The sequence below is a fragment of the Buteo buteo genome, chromosome Z (genome assembly GCF_964188355.1).
Source record: "Buteo buteo chromosome Z, bButBut1.hap1.1, whole genome shotgun sequence".
NCBI classification, from domain to species: domain Eukaryota; kingdom Metazoa; phylum Chordata; class Aves; order Accipitriformes; family Accipitridae; genus Buteo; species Buteo buteo.
In genome coordinates this window covers 8215416-8233962 of record NC_134204.1, presented here as the reverse complement: position 1 = coordinate 8233962, position 18547 = coordinate 8215416, and positions in this window count along the sequence as shown.

The following is an 18547-nucleotide window of genomic DNA, read 5'->3' as shown; positions in this document are numbered from 1 at the left end:
TTAGACTATCATCCAATTGATGATAGCTCTTAAATTGGGCTTCCAAATATTTTCTGTTGTTTGTTTGGAGAAATCAGGTTTTCTAGTGAATGACTTATGTCATCCTATCTCAAATAATTGCCAACTAGATGCATGAGATTTTTTTTTTAAGAAGACTGACCTGGATCACAGGGTTCATTGTAGCCGATATGTGAAGTTAGAGTCCAAATCCTTGTCATAGCTACAGTGCAGCACAATGTGTCTTTGATAGTTACAGTCTGGTAACATGAGGAAAGTACAAAGACCAAGCATGTAAAAATCATCTGACTAATTGTTGTTTGTATTAATATTCAACTTTGAGATATTTTGATGAAAGAGCAAATTGACATAGAAACAGCCACTGTGGCATTTATTGTTCATTAAAAAAAGAAAAAAAAATCTTCTTATATATCGTAGCATATAGTCAAGACCACTCTTGGGCAGGTAGTTGAACTTCTCAAGTCTGTTCCAACTCTTTTCCTGTCTTTCTTGTCTTGTAAGTAGTACTATTGCTACCATCACTGTCACTACTGCCCATTCTATTGCTACTACTACTATTAAACTATGGTTACTCCTTTTTCATCACGATATGAATTCTTTTTCCTAGTATGGAGAAATCATCAAGGTCTTTAAATTAAACATACACTTAAGAACTGTTCTGGGTAGGGATGGACTCAGTTATTCATGCAGCATTTTTCTAAGCCACAACTCATGATGGAAAAATTCAGCACAGTGTAAAAAGAAAGCAAAGCCTCAAGTCCTTTGAGAAGCTCAATTCAACAGAAAAAGACAGCTGAAAGTTTGTGTTCATAGTTATCTTATCTAGGACATGCAATCTATTTAGATAGAATTGACATATTTTACTTCTTTTTTCACCATGTCTCTATGATCAACAGATTAAGTTTGTCTAATAGCAGGACATGAGTTGATTTCATAATTAGCATAATTCTATGTCTCTAAAAATTCTTTATTAGGAAGGGTTGATACGAAAGAAGTCAAAATTGTAAAGAAAAGGGGAGGAGATCTTTGCTTATATCCTAATAATTACAAATTTGGGCTTCTAGCAAAGTACATAAAAAGTCCAGTCTGCCTTGATTCCAGGGAAAATTAACTGGATAACTTTAATGAATTACAGTCTTTGTTTTTGTACATCTCTCTGTCTTGTTTCCTTCTATGAAAAGATCCAAAACGGGCTTATAAGATCACAAAGCAGGTAGAACAGTTCAGATTAAAAAAGAAAAAAAAACGTTTAGAGCTTTCAGTCAATATTCAAACTAATTTTGAGCTAGTCTGAAATGCAAAGCAAAGCTGGCTTACCTGTTTGTTATAATTTGTTTTGGTTAATTTCCTTGCTTTGTTCTGACTGGTCCCATGAGATTTTTAGACTTATTCCTAGTATACAGACAAGTTAGGTAAGAAACTGAATAAATGATCATCAGCTGAAAATAACTGCTGCACTGATTCTCTGGAGGAAACTGAAAAAATGTCCCTGGACAAGTTTTTTGCAGTATTTGGGTTCTGTTTCTGACTCTCAGAAAATTTGGGTTAAGGGCTACTGACTGACTAAATTGCACTTCAGTCCCAATTTAGCAGGCATTAGGCAGGAACTTTAAATATAAAGCTCACTTAAGGCAGTTTTCAGGTAGACATGTTCTGACCAAAGTTCACTACGTGCAGCATCTTTCTAATGCATTTTCAATTTGAAGAGCTATGGGTTTTGACCAAGTATCTGTTCTGACATACAGATACTTAAGTCTTAGGATCCAATCTGCCATATGTAGTCTGCCTTGTCTTCTTCAGTCAACACTGAATATTGTGCACAGGTCACCAGAAATTACCAGGAGGCTGAGGAGGTGACTTCACACACTGTTGACAAGTGGTTACAATTTTAAATATCTTGAGCTGGAAACATGGATCCTACAGCCATTTGGGGTGGGATTGGGGGAGGGAGGTAATGAAAAACCATTAAAATTAGTTGTCTGCAGCTCTTTCTTTTTTCCCTCTAGCCAGATGTAGTTAGCTAAAGTCTAACAAAGGTTGCTGCAGCAAGTGTTTCATCTGTCATATCAAAATATTTTCAATACCCACTACCAAAACGACACTAAAGTTTGGTCTCCCATTAATGTCAGCCCATTTATAATTTTGGGTTGCAGCACTACAAAAGGGAGATGACAAGCTAGTATTTCACACTTGCTACTGAAACAAATAAAAATGACTAGTCCCTTAAAAAAAGGGTACGAGGGGGAGTTTGTGTGGGGTTGTGTGTGAAAGTGTTTGTGCGTGGGCTCGCTTGTGTTTTTCAGAAAGAAGATTCTGGCAAGCATGTGGTGATTTGCAAATCTGTTCCCATAGAAATTTCACCCAGGGTGTTTGAAAGACTAAGGCTGGGCTATCTCGCTAATATCCCCAATTAAGGTGTGATATTAGCAGCCACGCATACTTTGGTTAGAGGTATTGGCATGAATAAGAAGGACCTAAAATGGATGAGGGAACCTGAATGCAGTGGCAGGGATAAGATCAGGGATAAAAATTAATAGGAGATGGAACTCTCTCTTCAGCTGACACAAATGCATACTGCTGGAAAAAATAGCAGGCACTCATTCATAATGATCACCACCTAATTGGAATCATTCTTTTGGATACATATCTTTAACAAAATGGTATGTTTAATAGAGATGATAATGCAGTGCAGGACGTGAGACCCACTAGACTGACTGAGCATCTTATTGAGCTGCACAGAATGTGATGAACACTTATTTGGATTCCGCTTACAGGTAGACCCAAAATGAAATCTCAGAAGTCAATATTTTATCACCATCCCCTGACTCCAAAAAAAATTGAATAAGTGAAGAGAAATTGATAGGAAATGTGTATGTGGTGTGCGCTGGGGTCATTTTTCTGATGTGTTTGGTTTCTCCTCTTAATGTGAAAAAAGAAATACACAGTTATATATTTCAGCATTTCCCATTCAAAATGTTGACTTTAAAATAAGGGGGGAAAAAAAGGCAAATAAAATGTGTGTTTAAAAGAGAAAAAATATAAATGGATTTGAATTTTTGAGGAGCATATGCCTCACAGGAGCTGGAATATGAAAACTTTGTGACTTCAGGCTGGTGTACTGGCAAAGTTTTTGGCTGAAGTGTAACGTCCAGAAGCAACCATAATTTCCCCTGGTATATAAGATAGAATATACATATGACAAGCTGGTCTGGATATCAAGTCCAGCACATATCAACAAAGAGGTAGTGAAGCACTCACTTAAGTAAAGTACTGCAGTTTGCATTTCCAAATGTAGTCTGATTTACACTGAAAAAATGTTACATTTTTGAATACTTAAAGAAATAAAATAAGATATTTTGGATGCTCAGTTTGTTGTTGTTTTAAAGTATAAAAATCCACATTTTTGTGTGTTTATTTTTGACAAGGCCTACCTTTGGGAAAGCTGAAAAAAATTATTCTTGACTACATGATACATTTGATCTGATGACTGTTTCTACAGAACACAAAACCAAGCTGGGGAACAGGGATTAGAACCAACCCTGACATACCAGTTTATTGCCCAATAAACTATGTTACAGAGACATTCTCTTTCTCTGATCCCTTATTTTTTTCAAAGGTACCCATGTTCAGTAAAGGCATTGAAAAACACTCTCCACAAGACAAAATCTCAGGGGAAAATTGAAACCATATCTCCTGCTCTTGTATTAATACCCTAATCACTTAGTGTAGGATAGATAGATCTTATTTAATGCAGATTTCTAAAACTAATATATAAATTGAGATGCAGATAAGTAGAGGTGAATTTGCTATATACCTTCATGAAAGAAGGGTTTGTTTCTTTCCAGTGATCATTAAGAATGTCCAGTTATGTGTAGTGGGTCTACACTGTAGATGTCTGAAGCTAGGTCAGATGATCTCTAAGCTTCTATCTAAAGAGGGATTTAATGATTAGCATCACTTCTGTCCTAAAAAGTGGTCTTTATTTCTCTTACAAAACAATAATTTAAGCACTTCAGGAAACAGTTCTGATTAAGGAACTCTTTTCCTTACTAGGAAAGGTTTCCTTACTAGGAAAGAATTGTGTCTCAGAGTTACTTAAACACTTAAAGCTGCTGCTTTGCTTTACAGATTTGATCTCAAATTTGCAGATCCAAGTAGCCAAAGACCTATACACTAATTCTGTCTTTAGCTATACCAGGAAGTTGCATAAGTCTTTCAAGTCTGAGATAAGCTAAAATCTTCTTTCTTAAGTAAAGAAACTTTGTTTTGAATGAGCCATGTGAATATTGTAAGGATAATGTATTTTGATGAACAAAGTCGGGAATATTCCAAATATATATATAGATGTGTTTATATTTATTCATCTATATATGTGTGTGTATATATATATATATATAAACAAGAAAAGGTCATGCTTGTGAAGAAAGAAGCCCTTTTTTATCCATTAAGTTACGTAGCAGATGACTGGTCCTTGGCATGAGGTTTATCTATCTGAACAGAATGTGAGAAACTACTGGACATGACATCAGTAATTGCTGAATGTAACAAATCAAAGAGTGAGAAGCTGAGAAAAGTTACACATAGTGCTGGGTGGGATGGCTGGATTTCATCTGTAGTCAAGGCGGGGGTATGAAGAAACGTCCAACCCTCACAGAAAATTGCAGGGAAATTCTGGGGACCTTTTGGGGAGCAGTCTTGCAAGGCCCACATTACCTAGGTGACCTTATGAGTATTACCATATTAGGCTGAGATTACATTAGTAACAATATCAGAAATACCAAATCTAGATATGAATGCAGCAAACCTGGGACCAGTGGGGAAAAAGTAATTAGGAGTAAGTTGTTCCTTTGGGAGGGCACTGGAACAGAAAAATGAAGGGGTCAAGATAGATGTGGGAATAAAACGAATGGGGAAATGGAGGAAAAGGGTGAATAAAAGGGGCTGATGGCATGTGAGCAAGTATCTGGTCAGTGCTTATCTGCACCTGATCACTGCTCATGAAGTTCAGGCTGGAGTAACCAGTGAGTAGAAGACCAGCCTCCAGACCCAAGGTCCGAGCTAGTGACTGGGTAAGGGACCTATAGGGTCTGGGCATGCACAGCTGATGGACTGAAACCCGGTGTTAATATTCCAACCATCTGTCAATATAGGTGTGCTTGGAAAGCAAGAGAGTGAGGGAGTGTGAAGATTAAACCGGTCAGGATCAGGCAGGGAGGAACTGGTTCAGGCCAAGAAGAATTAAGGGGACAGAGTGAATTATTGCACAATTTACTTTTTCACACTCTTTTTTTCACCATCTCTTCTCTTGTCAGCTGCTGCTTGGTGAACTCTTGGTCTAGCTACACTGTCACATCAAAGCTTTATTTTGTGTTACTTTGGACAATGATGAGCTATTTCATTTCCAAACACACAGTGTCTTGGACTTTGTTCTGACACTGATGCCAGTAGCTTTAATTCCTTTGTTCCTTTAATCTCTGAAGGTAGTCCCTCTTTCCCCACCTTTGCTTGCATTAAAGTAAATCTGAAGTAGATGCTTGTGCCTCTGACTCCATTCTATTTTTTTCTTTTTGTTTTGGGTTTGTTTTTTTTTTTTGGAGGCCTCCAGGGGTCTTAGGGGGACTGGACATAGAATTAGAAGGAAATTGCTGTGCTCAGTATTCAGCTCCTGGGAGCATCAGTGGACAACACTGCTCATATGCTCTTCTGAGGAAAGCAGATAGAAACAGGGAGCCAGTTCCTCTGCTTTCCTCTCCTCAAGCAGACCACATTTTAGTAACTGATCTTTCCCATCCGACAGGCAAGCGCAGTACAAAATGGAAAGCATGTTTTTATGTAGCTTTTTCACATCTGACTTGCATGGAAAAGCAACCCTGCTGCCTCTTCTAGATCTTCCCAAATGTGGGTGTCTTATCCCAGACAAGGCACTTCCAACATGCCCAGGAGAGGCTCTCCTGAAGTTCAGGTGGTGATGTGAGGCTCGTGGCCTGCAGTGCTCACTCCACCTCACAGTCCTGTGTGCCTTGAAGATTTTCCTGCCAGCCTTGATGGCATCGTATTTACATTACTAGTCCTAATTAACATAGGTGAAAATTAAAAAGGTTTTGCTTTACTAAGCAAGAGAGAACAAAGATTGAGCCTGACTTGTGAATACATCTTCTCTTTCAAGAGTAAAACATAGAACTGTTCAGTAAATCAGATGAAATTATCAGCCATCTGTGAACTGAGCATCAAAGACAAAATTAAAATACCAACATGAATTCTCTTCAAATAATTTATAACAATGCTTTGTGCACTCATCTCTGTTCTTCCCTGAGCTCCAGACCTCTCTGTAGTGATATTTTAATTTGCATCCAGAATATTGGGAAAAAACCAATAACAATAGGAAGAAGGCCAAAAAGAAGAAGGAAGACAAAGGTTTATGATGGGATACAGGGATATTGGTTTTCGTTTCAGTGTATTAGAGAGTTCAAAGCTCAGCCCCAAGGTTACAGAACTGTGCCTATCATCAAAAATAGCAGGGAGAGCAACAAGGACAGAGGCATAGATGGGTGTCATAGAATTTTTCTATTACCAAGAGATATCTGCAATGATGTTGACTGAAAGTAAAAACTTTCTTCCTCTCTTTCTCACTCTCTTCCTCCACAAAAAGTGAGAACATAAGAAAATTATTTCAGGAAAAAAGAAAAAAGAAAAGATGAAGAAGGAGTTGCTGGCACAACTTGCTGGTTACACTGAGACTGAAATCAGAAGCAGGAAAGAGGGGAAACAAGCAAATGCATAAAGATGCTGCTTTCAGCCATGTTGTTGGGTAACCGTGGGTTTATCAAATATTGACAAACATGAAATGATTGTAATCAGTCACTGTCAGAAGGGAACAGGTACCCTCCTCTCTTTTACAAATGATCCAATTAAAGGAAACATGTTGGCTATAAAAGTCAAAATCAACAATGCACTGTACGCTGACAGCCCATCCAACATATAAAATCAATAGTGCATTCTTCTTCTAGCCAGCACAAAGCAACAGTAGCAACTTTCCCACCTCTTTAGTCAAATATGACACCGTATCAATCGATCAAAACTTAGTATTTATTGAACACTGGCTTCTGAAGAATGCAAAATGTATTGTTCTTTCCTTATTTTATTTCAATAAAGTTTAACTTAAAGGCATAACACTTGAGAGAGCTCAACTGTTTTATTGTGGTTAGATATAGCTATAGCTAGCAGGATAGATGGATCTAAATGTATATTAATACATGTTTCTTGGGAAACAGACTGCATATACATTCTTTGTATGAATACTCTCAGAATAATATCATTGACTGTCATAGAAATGCAGACTGGAGGTGGGAAAAACTTGGTTTATGGGACTAAAACTCTTTCTGATGCAGGATTGTAAGCTCTTTTTTTTTTTTTTCCTCTTTTGTCTTTTGTTTGCATTAAAATTTAGCTGTCTTTTGCAGTGATGTTTGTGCAGAAGAAAACTTTCTTATCCCACACAGATTTCATCAATACAGGAAGACATGATTATTCTGCTGAAATTGAATCTGTGTTTGTCATTCTCCACTGTCCTTGATCCAGGGGAAGAGTATTAAACATGACTGCATGTCAGGACATGGTCAAAACTAAGCCTATGTTTAAGTATCGTCCTGATAAGAAATACCTTAAGTATGTATTAATAGTTTTTGATGAACCTGGGTAATTAGCCCTAGTTATAGACCAACTAATGTTACCTAAACAATTTCTCTGTCTCCCCCCTGTTTAAACTCAGTAGTGGCTGTGATGGCTCTGAGTATTTTTGTAGCTATTTTTCCCTTGGTTTTCACTGGAGATTAGGAATTCCCAAACGATTCACTTAAAATGTTTGACCAATTAAATGAACAAACAAACGAACAAAAAGAAACTTTCCAAAGCTTTGTTTATGTAGATGTAAGATGGTTTTCTTTTTTTGTTGGTTTTTTGTTTGTTTGTTTTGTTTTGTTTTTATTTAGGTTGGAAAGTATCTTTCAGATCATTGAGTCCAACCATAAACCTAACACTGCCAAGTCCACCACTAAACCATGTCCCTAAGTGCCACATCTACACAACTTTTAAATACCTCCAGGGATGGTGACTCCACCACTCCCTTGGGCAGCCTGTTCCAATGCTTGATAACCCTTTTGGTGAAGAAATTTTTCCTAATATCCAATCTAAACCTCCCCTGGCACATCTTGAGACCATTTTCTCTTGTCCTATCACTTGTTACTTGGGAGAAGAGACTGACTCCCACCACACTACAACCTCCTTTCAGGTAGTTGTAGAGAGCGATAAGGTCTCCCCTCAGCCTCCTTTTCTCAGACTAAATAACCCCAGTCCCCTCAGCCGCTCCTCAGAAGACTTGTGCTCCAGGACCTTCACCAGCTTCGCTGCTCTTCCAGCACCTCCATGTCTTTCCTGTAGTGAGGGGCCCAAAACTGAACACAGGACTCGAGGGGCGGCCTCACCAGTGCCCAGTACAGGGGAACAACCACCTCCCTGCTCCTGCTGGCCAAGCTATTTCTGATGCAGGCCAGGATGCCGTTGGCCTTCTTGGCCACCTGGGCACACTGCCGGCTCATATTCAGCCGGTTGTTGACCAGCACCCCCAGGTCCTTTTCCACCGGGCAGCTTTCCAGCCACTCTCCCCAAGCCTGTAGAGCTGCATGAGGTTGTTGTGACCGAAGTGCAGGACCTGGCACTTGGCCTCATTGAACCTCATACGATTGGCCTCGGCCCATCGATCCAGCCTGTCCAGATCCCTCTGCAGACCCTTCCTACCCTCGAGCAGATCCACACTCCCGCCCAACTTGGTGTTGTCTGCAAACTTACTGAGGGTGCCCTCAATCCCCTCGTCCAGATCACTGATAAAGATACTAAACAGAACTGGTCCCAGTGCTGAGCCCTGGGGAACACCACTGGTGAGTGGCCGCCAACTGGATTTAACTCCATTCACCACCACTCCTTGGGCCTGGCCATCCAGTCAGTTTTTTACCCAGTGAAGAGTGCACCCATCCAAGCCACGAGCAGCCAGTTTCTCCAGGAGAATGCTCTGGGAAATGGTGTCAAATGCTTCACTGAAGTCTAGGTAGACAACATCCACAGCCTTTCCCTCACCCACTGAGCAGATCATCTTGTCATGGAAGGACATCAGGTTAGTCAAGCAGGACTTACCTTTCACAAACCCATGCTGACTGGGCCTGATGACCTGGTTGTCCTATATGTGCCACATGATGGCACCCAACATGATCTGCTCCACAACTTTCCCCGGTACTGAGGTCAGACTGACAGGCCTGTAGTTCCCCAGATCTTCCTTCTGGCCCTTCTTGTAGATGGGTGTCACATTTGCTAACCTTCAGTCAGCTGGGACCTCCCCAGTTAGCCAGGACTGCTGACAAATGATTGAAAGCAGCTTGGCGAGCGCTTCTGCCAGCTCCCTCAGCACCCTTGGTGGATCCCATCCAGCCCCATAGACTTGTGTGTGTCTAAGTGGTGTAGCAGGTTGCTAATCATGTCCCCTTGGATTATGGGGGATTCATTCTGCTCCTCGTCCCTGCCTTCCAGCTCAGGGGGCTGGGCACCCAGAGAACAACTGGTCTTACTATTAAAGACTAGGCAAAGAAGGCATTAAGTACCTCAGCCTTTTCCTCATCCTTTGTCACTGTGTTTCCCCCCACATCCAATAAAGGATGGAGATTCTCCTTAGCCCTCCTTTTGTTGCTAATGTATTTATAGAAACATTTTTGTTGTCTTTTATGGCAGTAGCCAGATTCAGTTCTAGTTGGGCTTTGGTCCTTCTAATTTTCTCCCTGCATAACCTCAGGACATCCTTGCAGTCCTCCTGAGTTGCCTGCCCCTTCTTCCAAAGGTCATAAATTCTCCTTTTTTTCTTGAGTTCCAACCAAAGGTCTCTGTTAAGCCAGGCTGGTCTTCTTCCCTGCTGGCTTGTTTGTCAGCACATGGGGACAGCCTGCTCCTGCACCATTAAAATTTCCTTCTTGAGGAATGTCCAGCCTTCCTGGACTCCTTTGCCCTTCAGGGCTGCCTGCCAAGGGAATCTGTCAACCAGGCTCCTAAAAGGCCAAACTCTGCCTTACAGAAGTCCAAGGTAGCAGTTCTGCTGACCCCCCTCCTTACTTCTCCAAGAATCAAAAACTCTATCATCTTGTGATCGCTATGCCCAAGACAGCCTCCAACCATCACATCACCCATAAGTCCCTTCTCTGTTCTCAAACAACAGGTCCAGGTAATTACTTATTTGAACAGAAAGGGTCTGGTCTGCAAGCTACCAATATCACTGGAAAAACACTTCAGCCAGGTTCAATCAGACCCTAAGACAACAATAAGACTTTTTATTTTCATTGCTGAAATTCAGAGTTCATAAATTATGCACATCTCTGATATAATGGACATTGCCTAATTTCTCATATTGGCTGCTTGATTGTCATTTTACTTTTAAATCACTAGCTTTCCCAATTACAAGGCAAACCAGTTCATAAAATATTGACGTCTCAAAGAGACCTGCTTGTACCAGTTGAAGAAATGTGTGTCTAATTTTAATATGCCACTTTCCCCTTTCCTAAGAGCATGGACAGTACCAACAAAGACAAGCGAATGACTTTTGCATCCTTTGTTCTCAGGAAAGGAAATATGAAGTTGTATCTGTGTATGTATTAATTTTATATCTTATTAAAAAAAAATCTCAGTTATACTGAGCACTGTTGAAGACAATGTTTTTATAAATCAAAGTTAGCCTGTAAATCTTGAGTAAGATCAAGGTTTCTCACTGGCAGTTGCTTCATTTATTAGATTTAAAAGGGAAATAGTTTATAGTTTAGGCACTCTTAAAAAAAAATTAGGAATCACGTTCAAAACATAAACAAAAGACATGGTTCTTCATAGGGCATGAAATTTAGCAATGGATTTTTCTGGTGTAAAATCCCTAAGTTTCCACTTATTCAAGGGAAAACAGGACAAGTTTCCAGCAGTTAAATCTGTTACAGATTAAAAAATACACAGTAACCATCTGTGGGTCAGGAAGTCCCCGTGCCACAAGTTCATTGCTGTTAGAATTTTCAGTGGTAGTATCATGTCTGCCTGCCTCATTTTTGTATCCTACACATAGATATCTGCTTTTGTTGGGGTCACAGCATACTTACAAATCTAGATGGACTTCTCACTGTCTCAGTACAGTAACAGACATGTTTCCATAGCAGAGGGAAACGAGTGTTAAGTTCAGAAAAAATAAGTACTGCTACTCTCAATTTGTTAAAACTGTGCCCAAGAATAAAGATGGTAAATACTGAAGGTTAGTCAGTAGCTGTTAAAGTTTTTCAGCAGTTTTCATGTCTCACAGATAAAGGCAACAAGCACGTCGATAGAATATAGCTGACCTCTTCAAAGTATTTGATTTCATATTATATAATTATTTCTCTAAATTTTGCAATATATGAGATTTCCAGGGAATATATGGGATAGACCAAAACCTGTTCTGCATCTTAAGAGAGAGCTTTTAAAGGGGAGAACTCAATGAGTACAGCTGTTTGAAATATGCTTCTAGAGGGTTTGATTCTTCATCCTGTGACCTTTGGGTTTGTTTCATTGTTTATTTTTAATATAATTCTAAACAGTGATTACAAATCTTCAGTCATAAAATTATAAATGAAACGAAATTGTGAGACAGTATTTGAAGTGAGAATTTTAAGACTTTAATATGAACATTTAAAAAATGTAACATAAAAAATATCTAAGTAACAGTAAATTGTTTATTTTCAAGTTTCACTTTTGTGGAAAGTGCATCCATACCTCCTGAAGTAATGTACCATATATCAGCATCTAGTGGCATGTTTTAACTGCTGCTAGCAAATTAGTATGGGGCAGGGTATTCTTCAGAAGTGATAATTTTAAATGATCACAGCAGTTTATGTGGTTTAATACACTTTAATGAAAAATCCTGTTAGGAGATCAGGGAAGTAGACCATACGTCCAAGAAGCGAAGGCTTATTCTATAAAACAGGGAAAACAGAAGAAAGTTCTAGGGTCCTGGGAGAAAATGACTTCAATAAAAGTTCTCCTTGTGATACAGTCAGATGTATCCAAGAGTAAATAAGCTGTTAGATGTGAATTCTTTCTTCCAATGTGAATGGAAAAGAAATTTCTATGAAGTGCAGGCAAGACAGTACCCTGACTTTTCTGTATAGTATTTTTTAAGGGTTGACATTAGAATATGATGTCTACTGTTACTGTTCATGGTTCAGGGATGCTGAAGTATCAAAAATAGTTCAGAAGTGCATATACATGCACAAAATAAAGACAGCCAACAGATTGGAAAATGAAATATCTACAGTATGACCAACAAGGACTCAACTTATTCAATGGTTGAAAGAAGAGCAAGGAGGTGACTTACAATAACTTCACACAGGTCCTTAAAACTGGAAAACATCTGTGATTTAGTCAAGGGTAAAAGCAGCAAGCAGAGTCTATTTCTGGTATGGGTAATATTGTCTTCAGGTCTAAAAAGACCCAGAAGAGTGTACTAATGCTTGCCCCAGGGTTCTCATATCATTGTAGTGATCAGAAAACTGCTGGACTATGCTAGGACTTTCATCTGACCTTTATTTGGAAACCACAGTGTGTGAAGGAGCTACTGTACTCCTGAGTATCTCTCTGGGATGGAATGAGGATGGAGACTGGATGTGCATCTGGATGCAAGGACTCAGAAATGTATAGTCAGTCCAACAAGGAAATGCATGAAACTTTAAAACAATGTCCCACTGAAAATGGTTGATGCATTATCACTTAAAGAACTGATGGTGATATCACATTATTTTATTTTTTCAGAAATAAATGCCTTGATTTCAGTTTCAAGAAAAAAATTGTTAATTCTGGAGATGAATGGGAGTCCCCTGTTCATCCACTGTTGCCATAAGTACTTGGGAGGACAAAGAAAAAAGTTTGCATTGTCTTTAGTAGGCTTTTAATACTCAGATTTCCACATAAAGACACTGTTTGTAAGCAAATACCACACTACAGAAAAGTACTTGGCAGTGTCAGAAGGATTTTTTCCTCCTGTGCATCATATAATTTAAAAGCATGTATTTCACACACACACACACAAAAAGGGGAGGCCGGGGGTGGCAAAACCCCCTCATTCTGAGATTGGCCATGACTGAAAGTGGAATATTAAGCAGTACGCAGTGACAGAGAATTCTTTTAGGCAGTTGTCCAGCTTGTTGTGCTCAGGCTGAAACAGGGATCAGAGTCCTCATGTTGCAGGGACTCATACACTGATGGTGTTTTAGTCTGTCTGCCCTTTACCTGTGATGTAGGCTTCCTTAAGGGTGACATATTCAAGTTGCATTATCATTGGGTTTTATAAAAGTTTGTGGTTTTTTTTGGGGGGGGAACTAAAATCTGAATCAAACATGCTAAGAAGCTATGAGCTTGGATATACAGAGAATGATACTGAGATCAAATAGTTTCCTTCTGACTTTTTTGTGACTTGTAGTTGTGTGAGAGAGAAATTCTCTTTAAGATATTGCCTAAAGTGGACAGATTCCAGCAGACATCAAATATCTGTGTCCTCTAGTATGTGGAGGGAAGGGAAGGGAAGGGAAGGGAAGGGAAGGGAAGGGAAGGGAAGGGAAGGGAAGGGAAGGGAAGGGAAGGGAAGGGAAGGGAAGGGAAGGGAAGGGAAGGGAAGGGAAGGGAAGGGAAGGGAAGGGAAGGGAAGGGAAGGGAAGGGAAGGGAAGGGAAGGGAAGGGAAGGGAAGGGAAGGGAAGGGAAGGGAAGGGAAGGGAAGGGAAGGGAAGGGAAGGGAAGGGAAGGGAAGGGAAGGGAAGGGAAGGGAAGGGAAGGGAAGGGAAGGGAAGGGAAGGGAAGGGAAGGGAAGGGAAGGGAAGGGAAGATCTGGTTTTCTTCCAACCAGTGCATGTATAAGCACTTAGAAGAATCCTATCATGCCCCATAGTGGTAGAAAAAGATCATGATTTAGCTTTGTCTGTTTCTGCACCTGGTAGTTAAGTGTGGCTAACACCAGAATAATGATGCTTTTAATGTCACATTTCTCTTTAATAATGACAGCTCTCAAGCTGCACAGAGAGGCTGTGAAGTCTCCATCCCTGGAGATTTTCAAGATCCAATTTTATCCAAGACCTGAGCAGCCTGCTCCGTCCCCAGACCTGACCCTGCTTTGGGCAGAAGATCGATGTAGACTTCCTGAGGTCACTTCCAACCTCATGGACCTGTGAATGTAGGGTCATATGAATGCACAATGACATGCCTAAGTTAATGAAAGATTGTCATTTGGAGGCCTTCTAACGTGCCTACCTGTCTCCGTTGACTACTTAGGGGAGTAAGTTCTTTGGGCAAACATCTCCAAGAAGGACATTAAATTTTAATTCAGAATACAGAGCCTAAGATGTGCAGGCTGGACCGCAGCTGTCCTTAACAAAATGAACATTTATTGTTGTTTCTTTGTGTATGGAAAGCTGCTATCTGTTTTCTCCAGAAAAGTTCCATCAAACTCAGTGAAAATTCTGATACCGATACATGGACTTCAGGTCTTGTGACTTCAGCAGCAGCATCATTAAAATAACTTTGATTGCCCATATTAGCAATTTAGCATTACTTTGGCCTCATGTGGCAGGCAGCAGCATTAGTTTCAATATTGCCTTTAATGCTCTTCCCTGTCGTTCACATTTCTAGGGTCTCATCTATATGCACATACCTACATAGTCTCTTGATATGGTCTCTTTTAGCCTGTATGTACAGACATTTTAGGTATAGCTTAATTGTTGTTTGGCTTGTTTTGCAAACTCTACCAAATCATACTTCCACATCCAGAAATGCAATAAATGCATGTTTAAAGTCTAATCCTAGAATTTAGATGAAAACCAAAGATAGAATTCAGACTCCATGGATTACAGAATTTCAGCCCATTACTCTGTGATGAAGGATATAGCAAACTTTTAAGGTTCATTTATTTCTTTATGTACTGTTATGTTCAATCTCTGCATCAGTCTGAACAATTCTCTACCTTTGGTGTTCCTACTTTCAGTTTGTTTATAAATAGCTGTTTGATGTTCTGTTTTTTTCTTTTCTCTCACCTAAGATTACATATACAAAAAAGTTTTCTCAACAATAAGAGAAGTTAAACTCTGAAACAGATTATCAAATGACATTGTGAAGTCTCTACCAGATTTTTAAAGAAGTTAAATAAACACCTGGTTAGATCAGTGGTGAGTTAATCCTTATTTTAGGATAGAAGGATAAACCTTATGTTCCCTGAAATTGTTCAGCTCTTTTTTTCTCCAACAGCAGAGGCCCCACATGGTGACTGGTGTATTAATCTAATACAAACTAAAGACCAGAGAAAAACTCCGTTCAATTCTTTTCCTTTTGCATCACTCTGTATTTCATCCTGATGCTTCTTTTCTCTTCACACTTCTTTTCTTCTGCTGGTTGAATGTTATCTTCTCTGGGATTAATAAAGATACACTCCAAAGCTTATCTTTAATAGAAATCATATTTATAATAATAATTTAAGAGGTTTCTACTGGGAAGAGAAAAGAATTAAAAAGTGGAGAAAGAAGGAGTTTTAAATAATAAATAGGAGAGTGGGAAAGTGCTGATATTTCACTTTAACCTCTAACCTGGAAGCACAGATTTAATGAACTGTTTAATTAGTTATTATTTGTACAATGTTCTGTAATCGGAGAAGTAATATAGTTGTAAGGAGAAAAAGTAAGATGGTCAGGAGTAGCAGAAACCATTTTTACTGCTCTAGCTCCAAGATCCGTTGGGTCTCAGGGCTACGACTACCAAGAAGAGGGACAATTAATGATAATTGCTATTCTGGATTTGGAGATGTCAGTGTTTGTCCATTAAGGCCTATAACTGGGAAGAAATTCTCTGTTTTGGTTTCCTTTGGAGTTAATCTAGTGCTAATAAAGATGACACAGAGGCAGGTTTTAAATTTCAGAAAAGCAAATTGATGTGTTAATGCCTGAACACAAGGACTAATTGTGGAGACACTTTTATGAGGAAGGTGATTGCCAGGGTTTTTAAATATATGTCAAAATTAAAGCACCTTGTTTTACCAATTCCCCTTTGAAAAGGTAGGTTTCATTGTTGTTAAAATGAAACAGGATTTTCAAAAGTTTCTGATTATATTGGTGTTAACTCCAGACAGCTATTCAGTTGCCTGCTACAATAGCAAACCAAACCTTTTTCTCCTTGTTATCACCACTAGTTCTATTAACAATTACTGATTTTAGTGGGAACTCTTGGTGTGTAATATCTAAAGAGGTGAACAGTCTGCTTTGAATAAGCAACTGTCTCATGCACATTGAATTTGAGTCTGACATTAAATTTGAGCTAAGATACAGCAAAGGTCAAGAAGGATTGTGAGCAGCCAGGAAAGGAGTTGCAGAATCAAATTAGGAAAAAACCAACACAATAGAAAAGCTAAGAAAAAAACATGGGCAGATTTAGGACCTACTGCTTATTTAAGCCATTGCTGCTCATCATTTGACCAGATATAGCTCTCAATTCATTGCTTGCTCATAGGTCATTGCAACTCTGAGATGAACCTTAGTAGCTTAAAACTCTTTTACTTCAACTGACTTGCAGTTCTTGACTGTGAGGGTGGGCTGAGAAAGTAAGCACTGGCCACTGTGGTGTCTCAGCTGGCATATGGTATCTCCTTGCACCTGGATCAGGTATTTGACATGATTAAGGAAGGAAAGAGTGTGTGTTCGTGTACGCGTGTGCACCCCCCCCCCTTGCATTAAGTCCACAGACGAACTCTGATCTTAAGCATGAGCAGCTGGATAGCTTTAAGTATATGATTTTAATCTGCAAATCAAGGGAGTATTTGCTCAGTTGCATACATACATTGACAGTTAATAAAGAAATGGGCTTCATTTTTTAGGAGGACAAATTTTACACCAAATGTGGCTGGAGCTGCTTTAGTTTGATTAAGAGATGTTTGCACACATTTTGCATGGTTTAGACTACAGACAAATATACATATATCTCAGGGGTTAGAGAGACAGAAGAACATCTTTTCTAACCTATTCTTGGATATACTTGCAGAAGCAGCTGCTGTAGTTGCCTTTACTTATTCTGTCTCCACATAATTACCTCACACTGCGGGAAAAGTTTCCTCACCTCTTGGTCTCTGGTTATTTAGTCGGTTAAATCAATGTTCTTCACTTTGATGACTGTCCCTCTAGAAAGCAGCTTTTTTTATTATACTTACCATTAGTGTCAGGGTTGGGCTCATAGCAGAGTTGCATTGTTAAGGGAAGATACATACGTATGTATATATGTATATAGATCCGTACTTTTTCTCCTTTCTCTCTTTTTAATAGAACCATGGAATCATAGAATGGTTTGGGTTGGAAGGGACCTTTAAAGATCGTCTAGTTCCAACCCTCCTGCAGTGGGCAGGGACATCTTCCACTAGATCGTGTTGTTCAAAGCCCCATCCAACCCTTCGTAAATGAATCATTTGAGAATTCATTTCCTGCCCGACTGATCTGGTGGCCTTCTACAATGGAGTATCTGCATTGGTGGAAGGCTTTGGCCTCTGGCTTTACAATGTAGGGCTCTGTTCATCCTAAGGCTGGAGGCACTCTGCAATGTTCAAGCCTATAGAAGTCGTGAATCTCAGCCATGGCATTGTGGTGATACCTTACACTGTGAGCTCTGTACTTGAGAAATACTGCTAATATCTAGGTAAGCACTCAGTCTGTAGAAAATGCATTCCTTTTCAGTATTTGTGTGTGTGAAAGGTGATGAGGTAGATAGCCAGACCTGCTTTTAACATCACCAAATCATTATTAGATCTTTTCGTTGCCTTTGAGTCTCCTACAGTTCTACAGACATGGTTAGTATTAATGAAATGTGAAGCATACATGCTGTTCTTTCATTTTTTATGTATCTAAAGTGACGAATATAAGCCTAGCCTCAGAATCCATTATTCTAGAACTAAATAAAATAAGTACAGAAGAACAGCCATACTGGTTAAAAACAAAATGCCAGATAAGCCAGCATCTTCTCCACCAGAATGACTGATCAGGGATACATGTGGAAGAATATAAAAAAATACATACAAGCATATACCCTCACTTAATCTGTAAATCAGCAGTTTATGAGCTGCCTGTGATGAAGTTTGCTTTTCAGCCACCATAATTAATTTGTACTGATGGAATTCTATTTTCAGGAGTTTATGTAATCCAGTTTATGGTGGTGGGGGAAGGGGGGATGATGGCATTTATTTATTATCATGATTTCTACAATGATAGTTGAGTCTCAGTGAGTCCCATAATTTATTTTTCCATTGACAGAAAACATATGTGTTTGGTTTGGTTTCAGACAGATGGCCTTACAATTCTTTGAGCTTTTCTTCTTGCTGTTTCACCAGCCCTTCACTTACTGAAGTCAGTGGAAGGATATTACAGAAGTTTAGGCATTATGACTGCTGCTTTACACTGACCATAGAGAAGCCCA